General features: G+C 36.1%; 1 protein-coding gene across 2 annotated transcripts in view; it reads left to right on the forward strand.

Annotated features, from left to right (window-relative positions):
* Positions 1 to 17,501, forward strand: part of ZFAND3 (zinc finger AN1-type containing 3) — a 318,826-nt gene that overhangs the window by 246,224 nt on the left and 55,101 nt on the right. The gene's annotated exons all lie outside the window — the stretch shown is intronic.

Genomic DNA, 17,501 nt, shown 5'->3' on the forward strand with positions numbered 1-17,501 from the left:
GTTCGTGGGATTAGTTCGTGGGATTGAGCCCCACATGTAGCCTACTTGAGATGGTTTCTCTCTCTCCCTCTCTCTGCCCCGCCCCTCTGTTTGCACATGTGCACTCTCTCAAAATAAATAAACTTAAAAAATAATGAAAATGTAAGGTCACATTTATGAAGTGTCTGCTGTATTCTAAGCACTCTTCTAAGCTCTTTACATGTAGTAATATTTAATTTTCACAGGATCTTATGAGGTAGGTGCTTTTATTACTCTTGTATTTACAGACGAGGAAGGTGAAGAGTAGAGAGGTTCAGTAACTTCAGTCCAAAGTTACAGAGCTTCTGCTTCTCAATATAGTTTATGTTCCAGCCCACTAATTTGGCTCCAAAGCAAGTGTTTGCAAGCACCCACAATAGCTTATTGCCTCATCATTGTTAAAATGCTGTAGAGAGTGTCAGCTGACCAGAGACACTTGGTTTTGATGATCTTGAGACTGATTGCCTAAGTATAAGCTATTTAATCATCTTTTTCAGTGGCTTGTATATTCATTTAGCAATCTTTGCTGAGAGCCTACTAAATGTGAGGTACTAGGTTAAGTGCTGGCTACAGAAATGAGTAAGGTTAGGTCTCTATCCCCCAAGGAGGTCACCTTTTCAAATATATATGCTACTCCCTGAGATTCTGGCTTATTCTCCCAAATGGGTTCAGAAGAATTTGGGGTGTCAGGGAGGCAGCAGCATGAACAGTGGTCAGTAAGCAGGTTATTTGTAAAAGCTTTCTCAGGTGGGTGTTGCTACCTCAACAAGATTGAAAACTATGTGTGCCTGGTTTGTGGGTGGGGGATATAGGGATGAAGAAACTAAGGAAGTTTGTTAAAGTGTTAGGGTAGATGCATTGTAAGTCAACATGAGATAATTATGGTGGTTGCCAAGTAGCAGTGAAGACCCAGGTGAGAGTAGACAGCCTGATCGATAGGCACCTTAGAGATTTCTGCAGCTATGCTGTACTGTAGAAGCAGGGTGGAGGGAGCAGAGGAAGGGGATTACTTCTGTTGATCTTTCAGCAACCTCAAGGGACCAGAATTTCATCTGTTGGCCCTTCGTAGCTTCTCTTATATAGAGGTAAAGAGATGTGGGGTGTGGGAGTTGCTGGGAAATGGGTTTGTGTTGCAGATCCGAGTACTACGTACTTTGTTAACTATACAGTAATTGTGGGTCTACTGTTACTGTGTAGAACTGGAAGTGTAGTGTATTCTTCAGGACTTGTGGAAAGTTTTTATTTGTCTGTAATAATCAAGAGAATGGGTATTATTTATATCTGCTTTTTTCCCACTGTGAAATGAATATAGGACAAGAAATGAAATATATGTGGTGAGTGTCTGGGTGCATTAGTGCTGTTCTAAAAAGACTGCAGATAGGGTAAGAACTACTGACAAGCATGTAAAGCAAAGAAGCAGGGCAGATTTTTATCCAGAAGAATTTCTTAAAACCTGACTGAATGTCAAATAACACAGATATCCAAAAGCTCCAGATAAAGTTTGTGATTTTTGTCTGAACACTCACATACCTCTTCCTCTCCCTTTGTTGTGTGACTACAGAACAGTCTGTGGAACTTTTAAGCCATTAGAAACTTGTTTAAAAAAGCAGTGTAAACAAAACTCAAAGAGTGACCAAAGGACTTGTCACAGTATTTAAATGCTATAACAATGGTAACAGCTAGCTCTGGACTCCTCAAGTACCAGGCACTATTCCAAATACTTTATCTGCAGTAACCTACTTTATCTTCATAATTACCCTGTATGGTAGAGATTGTAACCATATCTGTTTCACAGGTGTGGAGGTGGAGGCACAGGATGATGGTTCAGTATCTTACCCAAGATCACAGTAGCCTGATTCTGGCATCACACCATAACTTCCTGCCTCTGTGGTGATTTATGGTATAAAGGACATTGTGTGCAAATGTAAACTACAGAGGAAGGAATGTTGCATAAACATTTAACAAGAGCAAAATAACCTTTCTTCTGCTTTTGCTACTTATTCGCTGTTTTCCCAATTTCCAGGGTTTTCATAGAGGAGATGAAGTGTGATTTATACTTCTGTTTCTTGACCCAACTTTTTTTTTTTTAATGTTTATTTTGAGAGAGAATGGGAGCAAGAGAGAGGGGGAAGGGTAGAGAGAGAGAGAGAGGAAGAGAGAATCCCAAGCAGGTTCTACACTGTCAGCACAGAGCCGTAGGCAGGACCTAATCTCACAAACTGTGAGATCATGACCTGAGCCAAGATCAGGAGTTGGATGTTCAACCAGCTGAACCACCCAGGCGCCCCTTGACCCAGCTTTTAAAGGGAGAAAGGATAATGTCAGGTTGTAGATAGAAAACACCGGAACCAGTTGTTTTATTTTTAAATGAGGGGCATATTGACTGGTCACCTTAAGTCAGGGTCTTATCAGATAGGGCTTAAAAGATGAAAAAATGTCCTTTTCTTTCTCTGTCTTATAAATCAGCTTTCTTGTTATCCTGAGCATGTCACAGGTAGACCTGTTTAGGAGACTTCTGATGTGCGTACCTACCTAGGTTTTGGGTTTTGTTTTTTTTTCCCCAGGCCCACTACATACTGGATAGAAAAAGAGGTGTTGGAGGAGATTTGGCTGGTCTGTTTCTTTCAAGGCAAGGGAGGAAGAGAACTGATACTCAAACAGTTGAAATCCATACCTAGGAAAGAGTGATGGCAAGAAATGGGCTTGTTTTCAAACATTCTGACATTCTAATCCAGCAGTTAGAGAGTGCCCACCTCATACAGAATACTTTTCCTAAGCTCTGTAGAGGCACATACTAAGAAATAAACAGCAGCCACCACATATATAAAACTATTGTTTATAAGAGGAATTGGCAAAATATGGCCCATGGGCCACATCTAGACTATCACATGTTTCTGTGTGGCCTGTAATGATTTTAGATGATTGAAAAAAGTCAAAAGAACAATATTTTGTAACATGTAAAACTTATATGAAATTTAAATTTCAGTGTTGATAAAGTTTTATTGGAATATGACATGCTCATTCATTTATGTATTATGTCTACGACTACTTCTGCACTACAATGGCAGAATTGGGTAGTTGCTACAAAGACCCAGTGATTCTTTACAGAAAAAGTTTGCTAACCCCTGTTTAGCAGAGCACTTTAACAAACATTATTTTCCTGGGATCTTTCTGACCATGTGCAACGTAGGCAGGGCAGCTATTCTTCCTATTATTCTACAGCTGAGAAAAAGGTTTGCATGCTAATTTGCCTTGAGTCACATGACAGGACTAGCACTCAGCTCTCGGCCTTTTTCATCTATAATACTCCAGATTTTTCATATTCTTCTCTACTGCATCCACCCAAGAGATGCTTTTTTATAGCCAAAAGAAAATATACAGAAAAAGTGAGAACCATACTAACTGGAATGTTAATGAAGATTGTTAATGATTAAAGCTTCATTTCCAAGTGCTGGCTGGATTTTCTTTTAATTATGACAGTGATTCCCAAAATAGAAATTTGAGAACATTCTTTATCTGTGGTTAAATTAATGTCCCCTGAAAAATGAATATCACAGCCACCAAGTAGTTAGACTGTTTGTTTTTACCAATTAAATTTCTAATAATCTTTCAGCGAAACTAGTTTTCCCTTTTTTGGACTATGCCTACTTCAGAAAACCAGATAGATATTGGGCAAAACAGGCTGGCTTATTCTAGTAGAACATTTAGAAAATATTACCTATTAAAAAAATGCTTTATGACTTCCTGCTGGGCTGGTTTTAAGTGAAATACGGTGGGGAGATTTATTCACAGTTCTTTCTGTATGTGTCTTTCTCTTCCCTTTTCTCTAATGAAGCTCGAAGCATCAGGCCGTTTATCAGAGATAATTATACAACAGATGGAGCTTTTCTGATATATAATAGTCTCAAAGTGGAAGATTCTTTCCCATAATGAAGAATGCCCAAACTTTAAATGTCTCTTTTGATTTTAATTTAAAGGTATTTTTTTTTCAGTGCATTTATTTATCCTGGAGCTGATTCTCTAAAGCATTCTGCTTTTATTATGGCTATGTACTAAAAAGATTGATACTTTGCAGTACAGTATGATAATGTACAGTTATATGATGTATCAAATTGAATGGCTGTAATTTACCAGGAATCAATGTATGGACTCATTAAATTAATCCCTGTCAAAAAGCAGAAGGACTTGAGCAGTTTAGCAGTGTTTTCTTACTGAAATTATTTCTATTCCATAATGTTATCTGGGTTGAAACTTGTTGAGGCACTTTATAGGATCATGTGACCTTCAACAAGTAGTCAAAATAAAGACCAAATTAAAGCAAAACAATGATTTTTAAATTACTCATTTGATGGCTTTTTTTTTTTCTTAAAAGATTTGTAAATCCTATTTTTTAAGTACACAAGTAAAGCAATAACATACACAATATACAATAAACATACAGGTTTATATAGAATAGAAGGTGAAAATACTTCTTTTATATCTCCACCCCCAAGCCCCGCTAAATTCCCATTTTTTCCAGAGATAACCATTGTTTATTCATTTTGGGTTATACATTCTTTTTCAAGTTATATGTATTTTGGCATACATAAAGATTTTCTTCATTTTTAAAAACCTTTTTTTTTTTTAAGAGAGAACATGCAGTTAGGGGAGAGGAGCAGATGGAGGGAGAAAGGGAAAGGGAAAGAGGGAGGGAGGGGGCAGAGAGAGAAGGAGAGAGAGAGAGAGAGAGAGAGAGAGAGAATATCTTAAACAGGCTCTATGCTCAGCACAGAGCCCAACGTTCAAACCCAGGACCCTGAGATCATGACCTGAGCCGAAATCAAGAGTTGAACGCTCAACCTACTGAGCCACCCAGGTTCCCCAATTTTCTTCATTTTTATTCAAATGAGTGCATATTCCATTTATTGTTTATAACTTGTTCTTCCATTTAACAGTATATTTTAGAGATCTTGTCAGATCAATACATAAAGATCTGCCTACTTCTTTTTAAACTGCTGCATAGTATTTCATATTTTTATTATCTTCTCTTTTTTTGAGACTTTCTAACATTTCTCTATAAGCCATGTGAAGTAGACATTTTTGTACATGACTAATGGTGCATGTGTCATTTTTCCATGATGAATACATGGAGGAGGAACTAAGGAATCAGAATATGTATATGTATATTTTAACTTTTGATATACATGGCCCAAATTAATTTCCAAAATGACATTATCAAATATACCCCTAAGAATGGTGTTTGAGAGTGTTTCCCGTACTTTTACCGTTGTTAGGTGTTCTGGGGGGAGGAGACAGTAGGCAAAAGAATAGCTCATTTTAATTTGCATTCCCCTGACATCTCCTGATACTGAGATTGAGCACTGCTGCACATTTGTTAACTGTTCATGTCTCCAGTGATTTGCCTATCTCTGTTCTTTGCTTATTTATTTTTTTTGTTAACTCTTTTCCTTACTGATTTGTAGGAACTCATAAGTCTTTGTTATGTATCTTGCAAATGTTTTCTTCTAGTATGTCACTTGGCTTTTAATTTTGATTTGGGTGTCTGAAATTTTAGTTGAAAATTTACAGGTTTTTTAAAGTTAAGTCTGTTGGTCTTTTGTCTTCTAGGGTTGTGTCTTTCTTAGAAGGCTTTCTTTGCTACAGGGTTATAAAAATATTTTTTAATGTATTTTAATACTTTTATAATTTATCTTTTTCTATATTTAGCTCTTGAATCCATCTGGAATTCATTTTGTATATGATAGGAGTATAGGGATTTACCTTTATAATTTTTCTGAATGGAGAACCAGTGATCTCAAAACCATTTATTAAATAGGCCTGGTTTGTAATTCCATTAATATTATATAAACACGGATCTGTTTTTAGGCTCTTTTATTTTATTCCAGTTGTCTACTTGTATATTCCTAAAACTGGAATATATCTTTGTGGTATGTAATGATGTCTGGTAGAGCTAGTCCCCTTTAGTTTATTTTTTTTTTCTAAATTATATTAGCTATTCTTTTGTATTTTCTTGATGAATTTATAGTCAGCTTGTCAAGCTGTATTAACAATTACAGTGTGATTCTGATTAGGATTATATGGAATACGTAGATTTATTTGGAAATAATTGACATTTTAATACACTATTGGGCCTTCTCATAGGAATATTGTTTGTCTTCATTTATTCAGATCTTATATATTTTTGAGTAAACACCTATCGTTTCTTCTTGTAAATCTTAAACATTTCTTACAAGATTGTCTCCCTTCCAGCTTTGTATATTTTTCTTTTTCTCATTTCTAACTCTAATAGGACTACTTCTAGTAGCATTTCACAGTTTAGTGTTTGTGGTGGGGTTTTTGTTTTTGTTTTTGTAGCTATTATTTATCAGTTGAAGGAAATTCTTTTATTTATAGCTTGCTAACTTTTTATTTTTAAGTCAGAGAGGAGTGTTGAATTTTATAAAATACCTTTGGTGGGGGCATCTTTGGAGATGATCAAATGGATTTCTCCTTTAATATGTAATCTCTTAATTTAATGGATTTCCAGCATTAAACTATCTTTGCATTCCCTGAATTAAACTCTACTAGTTCTTTCAGTATACTGCTGGGTTCAAAATGCTAATTTTATTTTAAATTTTACACCTTTTTAACAAGTAAGTTAATTTTATATATATGTGTATTTATATTATTGTGGGCATGCTATTCCTGTCTAGTTCTGGCATCAGTTACATTAATCTCATAGAAAGCTGTTCATCTTTTCCTGTGCTCTAAGCAGGTTTTTGTATTATGTTCTCACATTATGTAACGTGTCTATTCTTTGAAAGCTGGAAAAACTTATTCATAAAGCTGATTGGCCTGATATCTGATATTGGACTTTTCATATTTTCTACCTTATTTAAAGTCAATTTTGATATTAATAAAAACATCCATTTCATCTATTCTTCTAAATTTCTTGAAATGCATAACTTTCATTTATTAACTTTACTTTTTAATATTTTTTAAATGTTTGTTTAATTTTGAGGCCGGGGAGGGGAAGAGAGAGGGGGATAGAGGATCCGAAGCGGGCTCTGTGCTGACAGCAGTGAGCCCAAAGCAAGGCTTGAACTCATGAGCCTTGAGATGATGACCTGAGCCAAAGTCGGATACTTAACTGACTGAGCCACCCAGGCACCACTCATTTATTAGCTTTAGAGTATATATTATACCAAGTACACAAACTAAGTCTTATTCTTGATTTCACTGATATTGGTTATATTACCTAATTTCTTTGTTTATGATCTTCTAGTTAATGGAGAGATGTTAAAGGTCTGGAAAGTTGTCACTGCCACCATTGTGTTTTTACAGCATTACAGCCATATCTTCTACTCTTGTCCTAGTCCTTAAGTTTGTCACAAGAACCTCCCATTGATATCATGTTAAACAAGAAAGGAAATTCTTTAGTTGGCTTATCATCATCTGTCTGGTCATTTAGATTCTTAATTTTGTATCAGGCATCCTCCACTGTAATCTGGACGCTCATTGATTGTATCTGACCAGGCTACCCATTTCAGCAGTGATGTTCAGCTCTGAACCATGCTAGACCCTTGGTGTCCTCAGAAGATGCCCTGGCACTTGTCTTAACCATTTTTATTCGTGCTTGTGGAAGCCATCTCAAAACCATTTTATCAACACTAATTGCTTCCTCCAAGGAATTCCTCCACTTCCTACCTGTAACATCTAATCGCATATTGTTTTGGTTATCTTTTTGACAAAATAATGTCATCTCCTTGTACCAACTTAGAGGGTAAGTCCAGAATTAGCGAAGACTTTATTATATGTTGCTTTGCTTTTCCCCAGAGCACCCAGCATAGTGCTTGGCAAGGCAGTACTTAGTAAATGCTTACTAATTTAAATACTTAGAAAAGTTTTCTAATTCTTAACTTTTGGAAAACTCATGTGTTTTGGCACATTAAAGAGAAGTGTGTTATTGCCTGAACCTGATTTGAAACAGCTATTTAATGTTCTTTTATTATTTTCTGTGACTGTGCCATTCAGTAACCCCAAGATGAAGCACCTCGAAAAGGCAGTTTCCCTACCAAATTTTGAAATTTGGTTGCCTTGTTGTAGTGACAGTTAATTTCTTTTATCCACCAGATATTTGGAATAATGGAAGACTGTCTTTTTTTTTTTTAAACTATGCAAATAGCCACTTGCTTGTGAAGTAACAGTTTTTGCTTATAAGTATTTCTTTTATCACTTCAATTTCCCCCTTTAGGATTCCCCTTTGCCATACAGAAGACTAGCAGATTTTAAATACTCATTTTTCAGGCTCCCTTAAGAAGTCTACAAATCTGAAAGGTTTATTTCCCATAAAGATTTCCTCAGGCACCTATGAGATTATACAGTTACTGATATTCAGACTAGGTTTTGAAGCAACATTATCACTGCCCCCCTCTTTGCAAATGCAGATTTTTGTTTTATGTTCTTATTAAGTGAAGTATTCTGTACTTTGCTGTGAAAGTAAAGGTCACAGTGAACAATTACATTTCACACAGCTTTAGCCCTTTGCAATTGTCATATTTTTATTTTGCGTTGATACAAGTAATGGGTGACAGTGTCAATTTGAAACTAAATCTAAGTTTTATTATGACAGAAGCGTTTGGCTGAAAAAATCGTATTCTAATAGGGCTATCTATTTGGATGTGTTAAAAGTGGTTATTTTAACTTTATATTTTAATTGTGTTTGTGAACTTCTCTCTTAAAATTCAAAGCTGCCAGTGCCAAAAAGTGACTACATATATACTTTATGTTTTATATTCACGTGGTCTGTAATTTCATAAACCATTTCACTTTTTGATCTATCAAAAGGACAATTTTTTGGTTTAATAAAAACAGGATGCCATCTTTGCGAGGAAGTTTTTAAATTTCAAAATATCAGTATAAACCCTTCTCTACATAATTCAAATTGTGGCTCTGTTTTTGCAAAGAGAGGTCCCATTGGTAAGACCTGCTAGCGTTTGCTTCTGTAGAACAAGGAGGTTGGACGCAGGTACCTTACAACCAATGTCACTGTGAACACATTGTCAGCAGTGTGCAGCTACCTATAGGAGAGGTTCACCAAAGGCCAAGGAAGAAGGCACCTGCATTCAGAATTCTTTTTAAATGTCCACAGGGCGTATCTGTGGCCTAAATAATGTCTTTTTCCATTTTATCTAAAGTGTCTTACAAAGAACATGCACAAGTAACTTCTTTCTGAGGAGGGCATTGCAGCCTTTCAGTTGCTGACGTAGGCCAAGATTTAGGAGAGCATCTTTGGTAGCTGAACTATGATGTCAAAAATAAAAGCTCTTATAATGCTGAGTGGTTTCTCCATTAATGTTATGAGATTCATGCTCATGTTGATGGTAAAATGCAAATACAGAAATCTGTGTTGGGCGTTAGTTATGCCTGTAAAGAGTTAGAACTGAAGCCTAAATTGAAGAAGTGACAGCTCCTGATTTCATATCCATATTAAATAAGTTTTATCACAGAGAAAGAAGTATCTAAAAATAGAACTTTTAGCTAGGTGATATTTGGACCTCTCAAAAAAGGGTTCTAGTTTTTGGTGTGTGTGTGTGTGTGTGTGTGTGTGTGTGTGTGTGTGTGTGTGTGTTTCCATGTTTGTTTATTTTTGAGACAGAGAGTGCAAGCTGGGGAGGGTCAGAGAGAGAGGGGGAGACACAGAGTCTGAACTGGGCTCCAGACTCTGAGCTGTCAGCACAGTTGACAGCCAGGCTTGGACTCCCAGACAGCAAGATCATGACCTGAGCCAAAGTCAGATGCTTAACCGACTGAGCCACCCAGGTGCCCCAAAAGGGTTCTAGTTTTGATCCCTAAGATGGTGGTATCTTAGAATTTCAATGTTAATCGCTATTGGACTTTATCACATTTGGATGTGATGTTGGATGTTTGTCAGTTTCCTAATGTATTGGAAGCTCTGTTCTGATCATAAGGGGTTCTGAGAGATCACATCTGAAAAACTGAAATCAAACGTTTAATTGCTTAGAATTTTTTGAATTTCTTGAAACACGTTTTTACTCTTAGTATATAAGTAGCAGAAACAAAATGTCCTGGTTGAAATTATGACCATAGAGTTTATTCTGCTACCCCCTTGCCTTTTTGTATTTGCTTAAATATTGAACATTTTGTTGAGAATGAGCTCAGTGTTTTACTGTTATTACTACTAGTGCATCCAGTTGGTCTCTGCAAGACCAGAATAAACCAATTGACATGTGAGGAAAGTATGGAGAAATTGGAATTATATTAACCTTTAGATTCATTTTTTTGTTCTATACCAGTCCTTCTCAAAGTGTGGCCCAAGGACCTATAAAGTCCCCAAGATCGACTCAGGGCACCATAAGGTGCTTCCTTTCCCACTGTGTATCTGTGTGAAGGGTGGTTTTTCGTGATATCCTTCATTTAAAATTGAATGTAGATATGAAAATTCAGATGTCTTCCTTTAAGGCAACTCTTCATAATTTTCTCAAAATGTGTAATTGCTTTTTCTAAAACAGTATGTTTTTATGTTGACACGTAATTATTTTGTGAATTTTAAGTGAAGCTGTGTTTTTAAATTTTTTCGGTTTTGATTTTAGATCAGGTACATATCAGTAGATATGCCCCATATAACCAGAAGCTCTTTAGTGTCCTTAATAATTTTTAAGTGTAAAAAGTTCCCAAGACTAAAATGAGAACTGTTGTGCTATATCGACATGTAAACACAGTGAAAATCAACTATTTTTAAAATTGTTCCATTTTCCTTCTGAATAGTTATGTATGTTCAGTAATTGCTTTTGGCCTGGGTCATTTTCATTTAGCAGTGGAAAATACATTTTTGAAAACCTAACGTGCTAGATTACTAAAATGAGTCAGACTTTACCCTTGCCCTTGAGGCTCATTCCATTTAAGGCCATTGCTGGGTCATGAGAGTATTTCTTCCAAAACACATTCCCTGGCCCCAGCAGGGATGTCCACTTTAACTCCTGTAAGAGTCCATCAGTACTAGGTGAATGAAAACATACTGATTTCATTTTGCTTGTAGTGCTGTTCCCTGGGGAAGGTGGTATGGGAGGATTTTTAATTTTATTTCTATTGGACAAATAGGCTAATAAGCATACTCACACACAAACATACACTAACATTTGCAGAGCTGCCCAGCATGATACTTATTTAGGGGAGCAGGGGTAGAATGGTAATGAAATTTTGTTGAGAAGCCCTTTATAAGCAGAATAGATATCTACCAATTGCAACTTGTGACCCACTTTGAAAATCCCCTTCTCATGAATCCCTAATTTAGATCTAAATGGTGTGAGAGATCATGCAGGAAGTTAGGATTAGAACTTCTGACTGAGAGATTAACACTTAGATTCTGTAACAAGCTTTGTAAATGGTTTAGTTTGAAAGTTTCATTTGGAGAAATGGGAGGGCTATTATCTGTGCTGAAGATTTTCTGTATACTTAGATTTCCGTTCATTATATCTTTATGTATCCTTGTTTTTAATCGATGGTGCTTTTCAAACTCAATTATGTAGATAGATTAGGTGTGTTCTTTCTGATTAAAACAATTCATGAATTGCAGGTTTAGGGTGAGGTTGACTTTTTTCTGAAGGGGAGATGACTTATTTTCTTATGCATTCTGATCTGTCCTTGATATTCATTTCTTACTGGTCATTTCTTACCATTTACTGTTTTAAGTGTCTGTGTGTATTGAAGGCTTTTTAGAGAAGGAATATCTTATTGCAAAAGAAATCTAGATTCTTTGAATATTTTTAAAAGATAGTTTTACATTCTTAATATAGCCACATCAGGAGACAATGTAGAGTTTATTTCACTATCTCTGTTGCATAGGCTTTTTGTTTTTTGCTTTTTTTTTCCTTTGAGTTGTCTCATCAAAAAACTCTTGATAAGATACTATAAATCTCTTGAGAGTGAGGAAAATTGTAGCTCTTGAATCTGTTGTCAGAGATCACCTTTTGAACACTGAGCCTAGGAAAGTGAGATGCTGCAAGGTAAACAATGTGCAGATTATGATAGAGTGGAATTGACAAGCTGGTTAAAAAAGGATGATGCATTTCTAATTAGCCCATAGTGCCTTTAGTTGGAAATTAATTAGATACTGTTATGTAAATGTCATGTTAATTAAGCAAGAATATTGAAGTGTTATAAATTTGCAAAAGGAATGGCTATTTTTGTGTATTAATGTTTTGCAGTTACCATGAAAAGCTGATAGTAGAATATTTGTTTCATTATTGGGCTTCTGGCAATTTTTAGCTGACTGACTCCTTGACAGTCCATTTTTCCTAATTGATGTGCTTTAACACATGGTATACCTGCAGCCAATGAGGGCTAGTGGATCCAGAAGCCAAAAATAACCAGTCATCACAGCTGTTTTAACAAAACCTTTCTGGGTAGATTGTTCATCTCTATTTTCAGGGTTAAGGAGAAATACTATTTTTCTGTATTCAGCCTTAGATTTAGAGTGCCTAAGATGATTGCAGTCCTAAACACAGCTGCCTCTAAGCCTGTGTTCTCTGCTTCTCCTTGAGTCACAGACTTCAACCAGTCTGAGATTGACTACTACATAGGTAGCTCAGAGGTTTTTTTGACATACTCAGTAACTCTATAGGAATCTGACAGAAAATTTAAGAGTTCTACTTCAGTTTGAAATTTGAATGTTGATAATTAGTGGGATACCTTCATTCAGTCCTTCTGGTTTTGCAAGTTACAGTGAAGTTAGTATGCAGATTTGACCCTTCAACTGTACAGGACTGAAGTTAGTACTGCTTCTCTAAGAAAATCCACTACCTTATTAGAAACAGTATAAAGATCTCTTGTTGGGAACATAGCCGAAGAATTTTATTTCATGCCTCTCATGTGAAATTGCAAATGCAATCCATATAGTGCTGCGTTATGTAGGACACCTTTAACACAAGAATAGAAACATCCCCTAGAAGACAAAATAGTGTGTTCAGACTTGTGGTCACAAACCACAAGCTACCACAAACATTATTTACTTGAAGTTCCAGACTCTAAATTATTGAAACTTAGTAAAAAGTCCTCTGGATGTAATATCAAATGCAAAATTATAGTCTGTTATTAAATATCAGCAGATAGTGAAGAGATTTGAAAAACAGATATTTAATATGTCTTAGCAAAAGAAAGCAAAAAAGTACTCTCAGTGACTGTCTAAAAGTTAGTTTAGGTTGGTTAATCTTGATATCATCTGGTTCAGAATTCGCAGAGAGCCTGTTATTAAACAAGGAACTTTAACTACGGTGTTTGTTTTTTTTCATATTCAAAAACCGAAAACTTTTTTTTCTGAGCTCAATTGCCACTACTGTAGACTAGACAGTAATGGTGTGAATCATGCTGTGCTTTGAAATACATTTCTTTTCCTAACCATGATCCCACTCAACACATAACACACATGCACATACACACACGTTATATTCACTTATAGAACCCAGTCGTGAAGAGGCTTCCTCACCTTGCTTTTCAGTTATTAGCTCTGTCTACCCTGCTGCTTGGAAAGGAGAGGAGGTAGGGCCAAAAATAAGAGCAGGATTTACAATGACTTGACCATATGCTGCCTTTCCCTCAGGCATTAGAAAGCCCAGTAAAGAAAAGCCAACTCCATTATTTGATGAACAGGTGCCCTGACTTTGACCCTCACCATCAGCTCTCAAAATTGTTTTGTTTGCTATAACCACATGGCACCCATGTTATATTTTTATTGTTGTGGACAAAAACTTGAAAAGATTCCCCTTGAGTGGTCCTTAATTTTCTGTATTCATTTTAACAGAGTTGATTTGGAATTACATGTGGTCCCTGACCTAACATGGTTCAGCTTAGGATGATTTTTAGACTTTACGATAGTGCAAAAGTCATAGGCATTCAATAGAAACCATACTCGAATTTTGAATTTTGGTCTTTTCCTCGGCTAATAATACATGCTACAGTACCCTTTTGTGATGCTGGGCAGCTGCAATGAGCACAGCCCCCAGCCTCACCATCACAGGGGTCCACAACCAATACACTTAGACCCATTTTGTACCCATACAACCATTCTGGTTTTCACCTTCAGTACGCTATTCAATAAATTAGACAGGGTATTTAATATTTTAGTATAAAATAGGCTCTGTGTTAGATGATTTTGCCCAGCTGTAGGTTAATGTAGATGTTCTGAGCACATTTAAGAAACAAGCTAGGCTAACTAGAATATTCAGTAGGTTAGGTGTATTAAATGCATTTCCAACTTAGGATTTTCAATTTATGATGGGTTTTTGGGACGTAACCCCATCGTAAGTTGAGGAAGATCTGTAAGTGTGTAAAGGTAGATAATATCTCCTGTGACTCTTCCTTTTATGTGAGAGTAAAGGAATTTTGTATGACAGCACAATTAGTGTAGAATATATGTGTGGTGCTCATATGCATCTGTTTTGGATTTTAAAGAGTTTCATAGGTTATAGTCTGCCAGACCAAACTTAATTCCAGGCTTTCTGTTTATAATATTGTCCAATTATCAAAGCTGGGATATATTATCACTGCCAGTTACTCATGCTGTCAATTTGTTTTGGCTCAACTATGGTTCTATTTGTAGTTTACTATAATGTAGTGAATACATTGGATTGGGTTGTTAGTTTAACAAGCTCTCTGGAGAACACTTTCATGATGATGCATGTTGAGATATGCTAGGTAGCCTTAAAGTTATTTGCGTATTTGCCAAAGCCTACAGAAATTCATTCATTAGGAATTTTAAAAAGGATCAGCTCTCAATCTACAGATTGAGGTAAAGATTACATTTGTAAACATGGGAGTGTTAAGTCATGAGTCCCAGCTAAATTTCTTTAGGGGTCTTGATGTGACCAATTTCTCCCTTCTCTCATAATTTTACTGGATGAATTATGTTGTATCCTTTTAAAAAAGTATTCCATTAGTTAGGTTGTTATTGACTCTTGTGCTCTGTGCAGCTTGCGATGTTGTGGGTACTCTGTGATCTTGGCCAGATATTGAGCTGGGAGTTAAAGAAAATGTTATCAGAGATTAGAACTGACTGGGTTGTTAATATTTACATTGTGTTCAGCTGGTTTTAAAATGTGCACTAAAATTGCTTCCTGTGCCCACCCGAACCTTTTGCATCAAAATTTCCAGAGTCTGGGTCTGGGAGTCTGTATCTTGAAAATGCTCCTTTGAACTTTCTGGATTCTGAAAATGTTCTAGTATATTTATCTGATAGTTGTTATGCAAATATATATATATAACATATATATATATAACATATATATGATATATATATATATATATATGTTAAAACCCTTCACTGTGTCTATTTAAGATTTACGTGCTTCATTCTAGTATTTTCTTTATCTAATACCTCAATTTAAAAAAAGCTTTAAAAAAATGCACTCTCCCGATTTCATCAAGCAGCTTGCAGTGGTCACTTAATAAACACTATTAATTGCCCACTGTTGACATTGTCATGACCCAAGAGTAGATGACAAAGTAGGTCTTGGCTCTTGGGAGCATAAAATCTGGTGGAAGAGAAAGTGATGATACATAATATAAAGCTTTATATAGTTTATGAAGTCTTTTTGTACAGATGATCTCATCAACACTGTGGCTTATGGGCAATTTATGATGTCCATGTTTTTTATTAAACTTACCCAGGATTACTGAGCAAGTAGGGAGTAGCTGCAGGACTTTAAATGGAGTCTTCTGTAACAGCCTATCATTTCCCAGAAATCAAAATGCTTCGATTAACAACAACAACAAAAAACAAAACTAAAATCAAAAACCTCACGTGGAGGAAAAAGCTAACTTATTTATGGGACTATAGAAGCCAGTGTCAAGAGGGTTCTTATGGATGTGGGATCTGTATCCGTTTTCCGGCAGCCCGTTTTCTCTTCATGTTGCCTATTTGTCATGTCACAGTTGCCCATTTGGACTCTGGAATTTTAGCATGTTGAGCTTTCTCTAGTTTGTGATGTTTGTAGAAAAAATTTTAACTGAAATGTCTTGCTTTTTTGGCCTTTCTAATTTTCAGTCCTTCATTTTCAAATTCTTGAGATGTATTTCCAGGTGATGCTGGCCAGTGATAGATATCATTCTTCCTGATTACATTTAGCATTTATTATTTGTTCCATAGTGTTTGGTACTTGATCATTTCCCATTCAGCTCTTTTTTGCTGTCATGTATTGTTTTTTCTTTACACAAATTTTGTCTTCCTAACAAGAGTATAAACCCCTTGAGCATGAGACTAACCCATGTGGTGACAAATAGTAGGACTTACTAAGACCTGTTTGACATTAACAATACACCTGCTTGGTTTTTCCTCCCTTCTGTTTCCCCTCTGTGTTGTCTTACACCCGGTAAGGTTTGCTGCTCTTATGGCGTTGGGGTAGGAAAGGGTGGAACTAATGATGAACTTCTTACGTGGGATCTCCAGGTCCCTAAACCTATGGATGTTGGTGGCATGAACTCATTCACCTCAGAGCTCTTTCACCTTTCCTTCCTTTTCAGCGGGTAACTTCAGTGATAGGAAGTCTTGTCATTATTGGCTTACAGCTATGCCAAGAAACCATGTATCCCTTTGCTAGTCATCATCACCTGAGGAACCTTTTCAGAATAGTGTAACATTTGCCTGTTTTACTCCTTTATGATCACCACCACTGCCCTTCCTAGGGTATGTCAAGAAAGAACCACTAGTATTCATGTTTATACAGTAACTTCCTTTTTCAGAAGGTAGGGTGTGGTCTCCAGTATGGGAGTGTTGGTGTATATATATCAATATCAACTTAAGAATTTATTGATGGTCCTGATTGTGCAGAATGAAATTACTGCTTTTCAAGCCTTCACCCAGTATATAAACTGACTATATCTCTTGCATACTCTTGAATTATGTCTATCTACTAGATCTCTGGGCTCACAAGATTCCATAAAAGCCCCTCTTTCTATCATAGTCTTATAATTAAACTAGATATTCTTCCTTGTTCAGTAATGCTCTCCTTATATATTAAAATGATCCTTATTTCTTCTGTAAAGCAGTGTTTTGTTCCTTTGGGTGTTCTCCCTCTTTAAGGCTATGGGCAATTTATTGCCCACTTATTAAATACAATAAATTTAAAGGTAGGGTGACTGCCGAGATCAACTTAAGAGGGAGTGCTCCTGCTTATTGCTTTGTGGAAAAACTCATCTTCCCAAACTTTTGGGTAATTTTCTCTCACCTGCATCAGAATTCTAGTTAAAATTATATCCTTAACTTCTGAACATTATGGAACTCAATAATTTTTTATGAAAAGCATGTTGTAATTTAGAAAGACTATGGACCTGTAGTCTAAACTGCTGAGCTAAAATTAGGTCCTTAGAAATTAGCCTTCTGCTACCACCACCATCTTTCCTACTGCCCCTCTTCATGCATATTTGCAGGTTGATCCCTGCCTTTTTAGGTTTCTCTTTATCCAGGATAGCAACTTTGGGCATGTAGAAGA

This window comes from Panthera tigris, chromosome B2, assembly GCF_018350195.1.
Source record: "Panthera tigris isolate Pti1 chromosome B2, P.tigris_Pti1_mat1.1, whole genome shotgun sequence".
Taxonomy (NCBI): Eukaryota; Metazoa; Chordata; class Mammalia; order Carnivora; family Felidae; genus Panthera; species Panthera tigris.